This window comes from Triticum dicoccoides, chromosome 2A, assembly GCF_002162155.2.
Source record: "Triticum dicoccoides isolate Atlit2015 ecotype Zavitan chromosome 2A, WEW_v2.0, whole genome shotgun sequence".
Classification (NCBI taxonomy): domain Eukaryota; kingdom Viridiplantae; phylum Streptophyta; class Magnoliopsida; order Poales; family Poaceae; genus Triticum; species Triticum dicoccoides.
The window spans coordinates 529,069,962-529,083,763 of NC_041382.1; positions in this window are offsets into that span (position 1 = coordinate 529,069,962).

Below are 13,802 nucleotides of genomic sequence, written 5' to 3' on the forward strand. Positions count from 1 at the left end.
CGAAGCTTCTAGGGTCCCTTCTGGTCCAGAAAAAATCACTGTAAAGTTTTACCGCGTTTGGACTTTGTTTGGTACTATTTTTCTGCAAAACAATAAAATAAGCAAAAATAGGAACTGGCACTGGGCACTATGTTAATAGGTTAGTTCCCCAAAAATACATAAAATTGCATATAAAGCATACAAGATTGATAATATAATAGCATGAAACAATAAAGAATTATAGGTATCCCCGCAAAAAAAGAATTATAGGTACGTTGGGGACGTATCACACAATCGTTAATCTCTGTCGGTTAAAGTCTTCATCAACGTGAATGTACGATAACACCACATATCGGAACCACGAGAAAAATCATCGTGTCTTCATTCAATTTGATCTTCTACACTCTACCCCTTACTTTCTTGCACTTGCATATCGTTTACTATATGATGCTTATACTCTAGATATGCTTGTGTCGATTGTATTGCTTGCCACTTAGCTTGTGCTAAAATCTATCTAAGCTTTATGAAAACTAAAAATTACACCTTTTTCCTTATTAGAGTCTATTCACCCCCTAGACCAATCCTTTTGATTCTACAGTCGTGGTTCATCTCCAATAGTTGCATATCCGCATTGTCATACCCTATGTCGCTCGGTTGAGATATACCTGCAAACAAAGAGTGGGCACCAAGCTGATCCACGCCCGGCGTCCATGATTGGACAAGCTGCGGCGATGCCGAGTCTTCGAAATGGAGTGGCGCCACATTGACATCAACACAATACGGCACGTGCCCGGCGGCGGAGGTTGGGGACGGTCGGCTGAGCTTCTTGGCGGTGTAGAAGTAGGGAAGCTATTAGAGCAACTCCAACGCGCCGACCCAAACGGGTGGCGATTTTGTCTGCTTTTTGTCTATTTGGGTCGAACGCCCGCTCGGTGTCCGCCCTGTTTATGATTTGGGTCGGTAGTGTGCCCAACGCGCCGACCCATATTTGCCCACGTGGCCGACTTGCCGCCGTTTTTCAACAAATATACACACATTTTGCATAGCTTCACAAGCAAAAAAATAGCATAGTCCCGCAACCCAAATAAATATAGCATAGTTTACACACCTAATAAAAATTAAATTGTCTCAAATAAATTTTAAAAAAAGATACATCTATTGGTTGCCAACATGAGCCCACATATACTCAACCAAATCATCTTGCAGTTGAATGTGAGTTTCCCAATCACGCATTTGATGATGAATTGGATGAACTGTGGAAATGTTGCCGCTCCTCCTCCATGCTCAGGCACAACATTGTCACCCTGAAACTGAAACCCTTGATTGTAAATATGTTTTGGATGCTCATCCTCTACGATCATATTGTGCACGATCACACAAGCGGTCATCACCTCCCACAATTTCTTGGTGCTCCAAGTTCTAGCAGGATACCGAACGATGCCCCATCAAGATTGCAGAACACCAAAGGCACGCACAACATCCTTCCTATCACTCTCTTGCTCTTGGGCAATTTTTTCTCTTCTATCCGACAGGGTTGTGGATTGTCTTCACAATAGTGGTCCAATGAGGATAGACGCCATCACATAGGTAGTATCCTTTGTTGTAGTTGTGGTCATTGATGTTAACATTGACCGACGGGTTGTTACCTTCGGCAAGCCTTGCAAACATCGGCGAGCGTTGGAGCACGTTGATATCATTGTGCGATCCGGGCATGCCGAAGAAAGAGTGCCAGATCCAGAGATCTTGTGAGGCCACAGCCTCAAGTATGATAATGCAAGCCCTGGCATGACCCCTATACTATCCTTGCCAAGCAGAAGGGCAGTTCTACCACCCCTAGTGCATGCAGTCTATGCTGCCAAGCATCCCTGAGAAGCCCCTACTGGCATTGATCGCCAACAAGTGGGTTGTATCTTCAGGCAGTTGGCTCTCTCAAGTACTCAGGGCCAAACACTGCAATCACAGCCTTGCAAAACCTGTACATGGACTCTAGGAACGTAGACTCGCTCATATGGACATACTCATAAATGAGATCACCGGGCACTCCGTATGCAAGCATCCGGATAGCTGCAATGCATTTCTGATAAGATAAGAAGCCAATCATTCCAAAGGAATCCTCCTTGCAATCGAAATAGTTATCGTATCGGACCACCCCCTCTCGAATACGGTTGAAAACATGCCTAGCCATACGGAAACGCCGTCAGAATTGGTGATGTTTGAACAGCGGGCTGGTTGTGTCAAAGTAGCCCTTCCCAAGAAGGAAATGGACGCTCTCTCAATTGCGATTCAATGCTGGAGTGTGCCCAGAGATCGAGCCCCGGAACAACGGCCGCTTCTTATTAAGGTGGTCATGGACCAACAAAACAGCCACCATCTCCTCATCATCGTATGAGGAATCGTCGGGGTCATGGGGAAAATTGTGGAAAAAGAACTCGTCAGCGGAGTCCATTTGTACCTTGGGGGCAAATTGTCGAACAGCTCGCGAGCATCGTCAAAGATGCGGGCCGGCGAGGAGATGCGCGCCTCCCCTGGACCAGCTAGCTGGCCTGGTGGCATCCGGCGAGCGTGGCGGCATCAGGCAAGCCCGACGACGTTGGACGAAGGAGCTGGCCGGGGTTGCGGGACCGACTTGGTGCTCACGGCGACGACGGAGCTGGCGACGTGGGGAGTGGGAAGCAGCGGTTGCCCGACGCCGAGGCGGCGGTGGTGGCGGCATCGAGGTGGCGGCGTGGGTCTTGGCGCGGACTGATGGCAGGGGACACTAAAACTAGGTGGTGGCGGCGATGGGGTGGGGCGGGCGATGGGTTGCTTTCGATAAGGGTGGAAGAGAATGGCACTGTGCCACCGACTCGCGGGGTAGGGGGAAGAAGGCGCGCGTCCGCTTTGTGTCCGCGCCGACGCAAATGAGGCCCAAAATTGGGTCAGGAATGAGTCGGCAGGCGGACGAAAAGCGGGCACGCGTCCGTTCGGGTCGGCACGTTGGGCTGAATTTTCTGTCCACGCCGACCCAAACGGACACGCACGGACAAAATGAGTCGGCGCGTTGGAGTTGCTCTTATTGCTCCGCCCAGGACGCCGTGTGCATGGACGACGGTGGTGGCGGCGCCCCGCACGACCCTTGCACCTTGTCCCATAACCTGGCCACCACGCCCGTTGCCCTATCCTTTTCCTTCCCTTTGAGGCGGCGACCTTATCGTGTCGCTGAGTTGACCTTCCGGATGATCATTTTCTCCGGATCCTCCACCTCCGCCAACTTTTCGTATGGATCCATGTAGCAGCGGCAAAAAGGACAAGAGTTAGGGTTGAGAGCGATGGGATGGTAGTGGAGAGGGTTGAGAAAGTGTGGTTTTGCCGTGGGAATAATGCGGACCGCTGCAGTTGTGCGGGCCCCGCCTCAGTTTTGGGTGGGCCGGGAGTATCTGAGTCCTCTGTGGCGGATGTCTGAACTTCCGCCAAGCCCCCTCCCCCGCGCGGTTTGGTATCAACATGCGGGAAAAGAAACATTTAAACTGGCCTCGAATAAATACGAGACAATGTTGGATAGCTTGCAGCGTGCAGTCAGCTCGGCCTGGATGTCAAGAGGGTCCCACTAGAAAACCAAGTCCGCGCCCAAAACTCAAGTGTCGGTTTAATAGGTTTTCAAAGTAAAAAAAGGACCCTCTTGTACTTACTGCGAGGATGTTTCAATTCTTGAGTGTCCAACGGTATCAATCTATTACTACCACATTGGCTGTCGCGCACTGTATTAATTCGATCCGTGTTGGTTCCACGGGGAATCTAAGCTGGGCGCAAGGACAAACCCCACTTGCTCCGCCCATGGATGGAGCGCGGGCAGGCTAAACAGTAAACACCATTACTGCGAGGCCAAGAGCTGCTCGATCACGCGTTACCGCTGATGAGCGACTTCGCCATAAACAGAAAGTTTAGGGGTCGGACCATTTGCTGTTGCAGCCGAGCCGCAATGAATACGGGCGCTCATTCAAGCCCGTCACACGACGCTCGCTCGCTCGCACACACCTGCAATCAATCCATCCGTCCATCCGGACGCCGGGCCGCACCGTCGCAGCTACTAGTACGCCACAGTGGGGATAGCGAGACCGGGTCACTCCGTCGGCAGCCGGGCGTAATAAAGAGAAGAGGATATCCGTGATGCGTGTGGTTGCGTACAGATCTCGCGGCTGATCGTACTTACCACGCACTATGTGTGTAGGAGCAGTACGTACGTGGATTTTGGTAGGTGTCGGGCATAATTTTTTCTGCTGGTGATGGTACCAGTACAGCCAGTACTGGAATGGATTCTGGTGGATCTCTTGGCTTCCCCTTCCCTTCCCTTGTGTGCCAGGGCGGTCATGCGAAGCTTATCTCGCACGTAAGCTGCATGCCCGCGCCGCGCCACGCCTGATCGATCTGCCGCCCGCGCGTGATGTCAGGGGCGTTTGATGGGGTTGGATGGAGCGGCAATCAATGCCCCTCCCCCGTCTCCTCCACATCCTGCCTCCGCTTTTCTCATGCCCCCTTCCTCGTCAGTATTTCCGAGGGATCAGCGAGGCATGGCATGGTGGTGTATGTGTGTACAGCGTTCGTTGCTTCATCTTTTGTTCGAGATGAGATGAAATGACTGGGTTCCAGTAACAGTAACATGGTAACAACAGTGTTTCTCGCCGATCAGCGACAGGGTAGCTAGCTATGGCGTGTAGGGATAAGCAGAGGGAGGGAGGGAGGGAGCCCTATCTTCTTTTTTTGTAGCCTGGTCTGATGAGTCAGGTAGCTCACATCTTGTCGTCCCTTCCCTTCCCTGCTGGGCTGGCTTTCAGCTTTCGGTTTTGTTTGCTTGCCAGGATCAAAACGCTGACCCGGGATATCATTTCGCCGCCTGCACACACCTCCTGCTTACAGTAGTAAATTGCTTCCAGCACTCACGGACGGATTGATGCAGCGTGAGCTTTTTGCCCCCTACCTAGCTCACCTCCACTCCCGCCCTACTCTGCCTTCCCCACGTTGTTGCACATGTTTTGGGACTTGGGCGTCATCATCATCCTCTCTGCAACTGTGTTTTGCTCCTTACGGCGCGTGCTTAAACGGAAGTACAGCCATGCAAATGCAATGCGAGCACCGTTTAACAAGAATGAATTGTCTGTTAAGAATGTGACCTGAGTGATCTGAAGGTGTTTAGTGATCATTGCTGCTAGACAATTTATCCCTAGCCAGAGCAGCGGCCCTTAGAAGCATATCATCAAAGAATACAAGCTGGCAGATAGGAAATACATTGCAGATTATGTCCAAGCATCCAAAAATATACAGGCATAAGTTTATCATATTTCGAGAGATCTCCTTGGAGTCTCTCATAATTGTGTGCATCAGGTTCTAAACCGTCATGGCGCTCCGGGAAGTCGAACAACTACCCTTGGCCCCGCTGCTGCCGAGGTAGTGGAGAATATGACCGCATGCCTTCGCCGCGATCGCATTGGGCAGCGCCCCCGGCGCGCGGCGCTCCTTGGGCAGTTGCGAGTGGCGCTCCTCCTTGACGAAGCGCCAGGCTCTCGCCACTCCTCCTTCACGCGCCGAGGCGGCGACACGCGGTGCTCCTCCTTGACGTCGTGTCAGGGCGGCAGCGAGCGGCGCTCCTCCTTGATGAAGCGCCGGGCAACGATGAGAGCCGCTCCTCCTTGACGACGTGTCGGGGTGGCAGCGAGCGGTGCTCCTCCTTGATGAAGCGCCGGGCGGCGGCGAGAGCTGCTCCCCCGTGACGACGTGTCGGGGCGGCAGCGAGCGGCGCTCTTCCTTGACGAAGCGCCGGGCGGCGGCGAGAGCCGCTCCCCCTTGACAACGTGTCGGGGTGGCAGCGAGCGGCGCTCCTCCTTGACAAAGCGCCGGGCGGCGGCGAGAGCCGCTCCTCCTTGAGCGCCGGGGCGACGGAGAGAGCCACTCCTCCTTGACACGCTGGGCCGACGGCGAGAGCCGCTCTTCCTTCACGCGACGTTCGATTTAAACATCGCGGTTGCGCGACGGAGAACTCCGAGGGGATGCCAGCTCCGGCTTCACGGGGAGGAGCGTCCCCGAGGGCGGAGCCGGACCGTTGAGGTGGAGCACGGAGCGACGGAGCATCAACGCCATCTGCTGCTCGTACCCCGCGTCGGTGGCAACATACACCTGGCCTGCCACCTCGGGCGCGGACTGTTGCTGCCGAGGCAGCTGGTTCTCCTCGTCGCCGAAGGAGATGACGGTCCCCGCCTTCGTCGAGGAGCCGCCTGGCAATGAGGACGACGACCCCGGAGTTCGAGGGCGGGGTCGACACAATCCACCCAACCCCGCCCTGGAACCTCTGCCTGCCGGTGCCACGCCCATGACTTGCCCATCGTCGGAGTTGTGGATGAAGATGGGCAGGGAGAGGGAAGGATGACGAGGAGGATAGACTGCAATGTGGAAGGCGTCGGAGTGCGGCTTATATAGCCGCCGCCAAACCATGCGAGGGGCCGGTCAGCCGCTTCAATGTAGCGCAGTGGCCAGAGTTGGTTCCTCGGGAAGCCGCGTCCGCATTGAAGTGGCGGCTCCCGAGAGGTCGGGTCGGTCAGCGCCACTCTCCCTCCATCCGGCCACATCGCGGTACCAATTTTGGCCGTTGTGTGCTCTGGGCCGACATTAATGCGGCGTGGTAAGCGGCGGGTGCATAGCAAGAAAAGCGGGTGAGGAGGGTTGAGTGGGTCAGGGCGGTCAGAAGTGGGCGTGGTAGCGATCTAGATTCTGCAAAGCCCCTACATTTATCTCCGGTTTGCGGGAGAAAACGCGTCTGGACCGTCCTGCGGATCAATACATGTCCGCGTTGGATGGCTTACATGGCCCGAACAACGCGGTCCGTATGTATGCGGGTGGTTTGTGGGTCACCGTTGAAGATGCTCTTAGTTCAGCTCATAGAAATAGGCCTTGCCCAATTATTTAGATATTACATTTTCTTTCTCTGCGCAAGGCTATGTAATCCATGTTGTAAACAAGAATGAAAATGTCAAATGGCAAGATTACATTCGATTAGGAAAACTCAAATACATTTTAACGCTGTAAAAAATTCATAGGCAATTATTTTTTTAGGAAAATCTTTGCTTGTTTGACTTTAGCTAAATTTTGCCTAGGATAGCTTGTGGTTGACCTTGAATATATTGATTGATTGATTGTTTGCCTAGGAAGGGTAAAAGCCCAATGCAACGAGTGAAACCTAGCTAGCCTGGTAGGCACCCTAGCCAATTGAAATATCGTTGGGCAAAAGTATTCTTAATAAGTCCCAAGAATATCCAAGATAATTTATTTCTCCTAAGAAAATATTTGGGTTGGATTCATTTTTAAATCAATTCAAACCCAAAGAGAAATTATTTAAGAAGGATTGGCAGTTATTTTGGTAGGAAGATGAATTCCACAAGTCCAAATAATGACCTAGACCCTATGCCATTTTCTAAAATGAATTTGAAATATATTTGGTTTTGAAATCAAATTCAATTCAAAAGAAAATATAAGTGCATAAAAATAAACATGTCCAAAATACCGTGACAAAAAGTTGACATATTAACAAATATTCAATTTGGAATTTAGGAAAGATTCACTCTTGGAAGAAAATTAAAATTCAAAGTCCATTTGAATTTATAGAAACAAACAGAAAAGGAAAAGAAGAAAAGAGAAAACCAGAAAACAGAAAAAGGCCCAGCTGAGCCAGCGAGCCAAGGCGAAGCCCAAGTAGCTAGCTCAGCCAAACCAGTGCACCACACCCCTCCCTCCCCCTCTTTCTCACTGACGCCCGGCCCCATGCGTCATCCCCACCTCCCGCAATCACTCCCCACCTCGTGCACGCCCACACCCACGATCCTACATCACGCACGTCCATCGTGCATGCTAGATCGAACCGCCATGTCCTATAAATCCACCCCGCCGTCCTCTTCGTTTTGCCCCAACCTGCAACCCTCCTTAACGTCAGGCTGCCTCACCGCCGACGCCCGTGTTCACCGCTGACCTAGTTTTACTTCGGCAAAATTCTAGTGACCACCGCTGCCACCATTAGATCCGTCGCTCCATGGTGCATCACCCAGACAACCTCGTTGTGCTCGAAGCAAATTGCAACCCCCACTTCACTGGAACCCGAGCCCCTCCGCCGCCGCGCCATTGACTCCGGGTGAGGTGAGCACGCCCAGGACCCTCTCGACTTATCCATCGTGTTCCCCGCGGTTGTCTGAATCCTGATAACCCATCCGCCAAAGTGCACGGTTTCGAGCACAGCGGCCTCACCTGAGACCTCTGTCGCTCACATGAACTCCGGCGAGGCCCCGACGTCGCTATAGTCGTCCCTAAGGCTAGCAACGACCATGAGAGGACCCGCGACACCGAACCGCATCTAGTCGTGCCCCTCATGCAGCCCAAGACCCTTGCATCATCGTCCCCGACCATTGCCGAGGCCAGCGCCGCTGTCTTCGCCTTTTTCGATGAAGATCCGGCAGATCTCCGATGACCTAGTGCCACCCCTCGGTGAGCTTCTAATCTTAGTCGTCCATCTAGATCAAACACACCACACGCACTCACTTAAGCGAATCGGTACAGGATCAGAACATGCCACGTCACAACCTTATCTAGAAGAAAATCAGTTAATTAAATTGAAATGAAAATTTTACAAAAAAACCCCTAAACTTAAACACTCATAACTAATTATCTATAAGTGCAAATTGAGTGATTACTTTTGCAAAATGATCCTTATGAAATGTACTATCACCCTGAAAATTTGATTTCAAACAGAATGGATTCAAACTTAAAATGGGCATAACTTGCAATTTAGAAATCTAATTAAAGTGATTCTTTTTGCAATTGAAGCTAGTAACATGTAGTTCATCTTAGCTATTGTAGTCTAATTTTAAAATAATTAAAAAAAGAATTTGCACACAGTTGAACAATAGCTATATTTCAAATAATATTTAAATCAAATTCTAGTTTAATTGGGTAGTAAAATGTTTATTAGAATAATTGTCACACAACCGAGTTCAGAAACCTAAAATGAACTTTAGTAGATATTCTTGGATTATTATTTGACCTTAGGAAATTAAAATAAATTTTGAATTAAATTCAAACATAGTTTGATTATAACTCTAAAACCCTAGGTTTAATTTAAGTAAAACTAATGCTATATAGTTTAGTGAATTGAATTAAACACATTAGTTATATCTAGAGTTAATAATTGACTTTAGGGGAAACTGAACTCAAATTAAATTTAGTTCAAACTCAAATACAACTTGAAAACTATTGCACATAGTAAATCATTTTGGGATTGTATTCGACTTTAGTACAAATTAAGAAATGAGCCTAGTCATATTTTTGGATGTATATTTGACTTTAGATTAAATTTGGAATAAATAAACTTTAGTGGTTACATTGGATTTGTATTTGACTTTAGGAAAAGTTAAAACATAATTTAAATTTAATTAAACCCAAGTGATACCTAGAAGTCATTTAATTAATCTAAATTAAATGATATAATTTTGCAAATGAATTCTTGACCAGCTTAGCCAATTATGAAATAATTCATAATTCAATTTAACTTAGTAGAAGCAAATCAAATTGTGAACTCAATTCAATTTGAATTCAAATAAGATGAATGCTAGTTCAAATCCAAATTGAATTGGAAGCCATAACAATTTATCATTTTCAGACCTTAGTGTATTCAAGATCATGAAAGGTTAACAAGTTTGAATTGTCATTCAAACTTGAACATGAACTTGGCTATCCAAGATTCATAGACCATGACTCTGTTGTTATGATTCCTTTTGATTGGATCTGACAACCACAACTTGACATCATATACTTCTTATGTGATGAACCCTTACTGAAACTTGCATGTGAAACCTTATGTCACATGTATTCCAATTAACAACCACTATGTTGTTTTCCCAAACTCTTACGAGTTAACCCTGGCACATGATCTTGCAACACAATGACACCGACACCATGCACAACACTTGTTGTATGTTTGATTGCATTGTATGGTTGTTTATGATTGCTCTTTACTTACGTTAGATTGTACAGAGAGCAAAGAGTAACATGATCAAGACCGTGAGTTTGAAGAATTGTTAATGCCAGGCAAGTTCCACTTTGATCATGTTAGCCAGTATTTTATTTGCATTGTAGTTTTGCCATGTTAGCTGTGTGTAGGACGCTAAATTTTGTACAACCCAACAGTTAACAACTTAGGTCCAAACATACCCTGACCATGTAACCATCGAGTAGTTGCTTAGCTGCTATAATATGGATTAGGAAACATCAATTATTATTCCAACATACAACCTTAGGGTTGACCACTTAATTACAACTTGATTAATGAATCATCTGAGCGGTGCTTTGGTATTTCTTCGTGGTTGAAAATTTTTGTGGGCGACCGCCCAGGCTCAAAGGGATAATACGAGTTCAAAGTTCAGTTGCTTTCGTGTGTAACCGTGATATAATATGGGCTCTGTCGGGACCAAGTAGGTTGTGGGAACCCTCCTGGGTAGACAAATAGATGTAGGTGTGTAGGTTGTATTGGGTCTACCATTTCTGAGGCGGCTACTACTTCCCAAAAGTCCCGTCTTGATCAACCTAGCCACTTAACAAATGAAGTTTAGTGGCACAAGGGTGTGATCGGGAATCAGAGGTAAAGTACACAAACATTTGTAGAGTGTATAAAACTGATCATGATTAGCCATGTCGCCTGTTATCGACAACTTGATCAACTCTTCCGAGAACTGTCAGCTTGATTTCATCACCTCTTCCATTTAAAAATAATTGGTTGAACCGGTGGGGATTGTGGACCAGCTCAGATTGCTGGTGTGATACTAGTAGCATTATTTGGGAAGGTTGGGATTACCGTGCGAGATAGGAGCCCACATACTCAAATTATATTTATGGGTGATTGCGTGATACGATTTGCCCAGGCTACCGCGTGAGGTGGTATGTCTAGCTATTAGAGTAGGCCACTACTAAAGTAATAGGGCAAAACTATATTTCTGCAAAGAGCCTTGAACCCCACCAGCCAAAGTGACCCTGGTTAAACCCTGCTGAGTATGACACGTGGGTCCAGCCCATCGTTTAACTGGATAAGGTTGACCCGTCACCAGCTTGCCCCACCAGTTAGCCTCTGCTGACTAGGTAGTTGACCCAGTCAACCGGGTCTACTGTCAGCCTCTGTGATGTACAGTTGGGTACCATTTTGGGTGCACTTAGCATTTTAGCCAATGTTTTTTGAATTAAAATAAATCGAGTAAATTCCAAAATTTGTTTAAATCTTTGAAAATTCATATAAAATAATCTATAACTCGGATGTAAACAATCTATATATGAAAATTGATCAGCAAAATATGATGAATCCGCTTATGACCTATACATACCTGTCCCATGCCTCTAACACTACAAAAATGGAACCTTCCCCTCCGGTTTGTTTGCGTGATAACTTCCTAAAGCCGGGAAAAGATCCTGATATATATGGCTAATTGGATGTGAGTTTTCATGAGCCATTATTGTTGACATTACTCTTGAGGTAAAAAGTTGGGAGGCAAAGCTATAAGCCCCTATCTTTCTCTATGTCCGGCTAAAACTTCATACCCATAAATATTGCGTGAGTGTTAGCAATTGTGAAAGACTAAATGATAGTTGAGTATGTGGACTTGCTAAAAAGCTCTTATATTGACTCTTTCTGATGTTATGATAAATTGCAATTGCTTCAATGACTGAGATTATAGTTTGTTATCTTTCAATGAAGTTTATGATTCATACTTGAAATTGTGATTGAATTATTACTTTAGCATAAGAGATCATATGACAATATATGTATATGTTGCTGTTCTAAGAATGATCATGATGCCCTCATGTCCGTATTTTATTTTTATCGACACCTCTATCTCTAAACATGTGGGCATATTTATCGATATCGGCTTTCACTTGAGGACAAGCGAGGTCTAAGCTTGGGGGAGTTGATGCGTCCATTTTGAATCATGCTTTTATATCAATATTTATTGCATTATGGGATGTTATTACACATTATGTCACAATACTTATGCCTATTCTCTCTTATGTTACAAGGTTTACATGAAGAGGGGGAATGCCGGCAGCTGGAATTCTGGGCTGGAAAAGGAGCAAATATTAGAGACCTATTCTACACATATCCAAAAGTCCTGAAACTTCACGGGAGCACGTTTCAGAATATATAAAAAATATTGGGTGAAAGAAGTACCAGAGGGGGGCCACCCACCTTCCACGAGGGTGGGGGGCTCGCCCTACCCCCTGGGCGCGCCCCCTGCCTCGTGGGCCCCTGGCAGCCCTCCGATGCCCATCTTTGGCTATATGAAGTCTTCCGTCGAGGAAAAAATCATAAGCAAGCTCACGGGACGAAACTCCGCCGCCACGAGGCGGAACCAATCTAGGGCTCCGGCGAAGCTGTTCTGCCGGGGAAACTTCCCTCCGGGAGGGGGAAATCATCACCATCGTCATCACCAACGATCCTCTCATTGGGAGGGGGTCAATCTCCATCAACATCTTCACCATCACCATCTCATCTCATACCCTAGTTCATCTATTGTATCCAATCTTTGTCCCAAAACCTCAGATTGGTACCTGTGGGTTGCTAGTAGTGTTGATTACTCCTTGTAGTTGATGCTAGTTGGTTTACTTGGTGGAAGATCATATGTTCAGATCCATTATGCATATTAATACCCCTCTGATTATGAACATGAATATGATTTGTGAGTAGTTCCGTTTGTTCCCGAGGACATGAGAGAAGTCTTGCTATAAGTAGTCATGTGAATTTGGTATTCATTCGATATTTTGATGAGATGTATGTTGTCTTTCCTCTAGTGGTGTCATGTGAATGTCGACTACATGACACTTCACCATTTTTTGGGCCTAGAGGAAGGCATTGGGAAGTAATAAGTAGATGGTGGGTTGCTAGAGTGACTGAAGCTTAAACCCTAGTTTATGTGTTGCTTCGTAAGGGGCTGATTTGGATCCATATGTTTCATGCTATGGTTAGGTTTACCTTAATACTTCTGTTGTAGTTGCGGATGCTTGCAATAGGGGTTATTCATAAGTGGGATGCTTGTCCAAGGAAGGACAATACCCAAGCACCGGTCCACCCACATATCTAATTATCAAAGTACCAAACGCGAATCATATGAACATGATGAAAACTAGCTTGACGATAATTCCCATGTGTCCTCGGGAGCGCTTTCCGTTATATAAGAGTTTTTCCAGGCTTGTCCTTTGCTACAAAAAGGATTGGGCCATTTTGCTACACCTTATTTACTTTTATTATTTGTTACCCATCACAAATTACCTGATCACAAAACTATCTGTTACCGATAATTTCAGTGCTTGCAAAGAATACCTTACTGAAAACTGCTTATCATTTCCTTCTGCTCCTCATTGGGTTCGACTCTCTTACTTATCGAAAGAACTAAGATAGATCCCCTACACTTGTGGGTCATCAAGACTCTTATCTGGCGCCGTTGCCGGGGAGTGAAGCGCCTTTGGTAGGTGGAATTTGGTAAGGAAAAATTTATATAGTGTGCTGAAATTTACTGTCACTTGCTACTATGGAACATAATCCTTTGAGGGGCTTGTTCGGGGTATCTTCACCCCGACCAGTAGAGGAAAGAGTTTCTCCTCAACCTACAGAGCCTACTAAAAATGTTTACTTTGAAATTCCTTCGGGTATGATAGAGAAACTGCTAGCACTGAAGATTGGGACCTCGACGAAGGTAAGGAGTCAGGTATAACACCTAAGTTTGAATGTGTTAAATCCTTTATGGATACCGATGCTTTCCGTGAATTTAGCA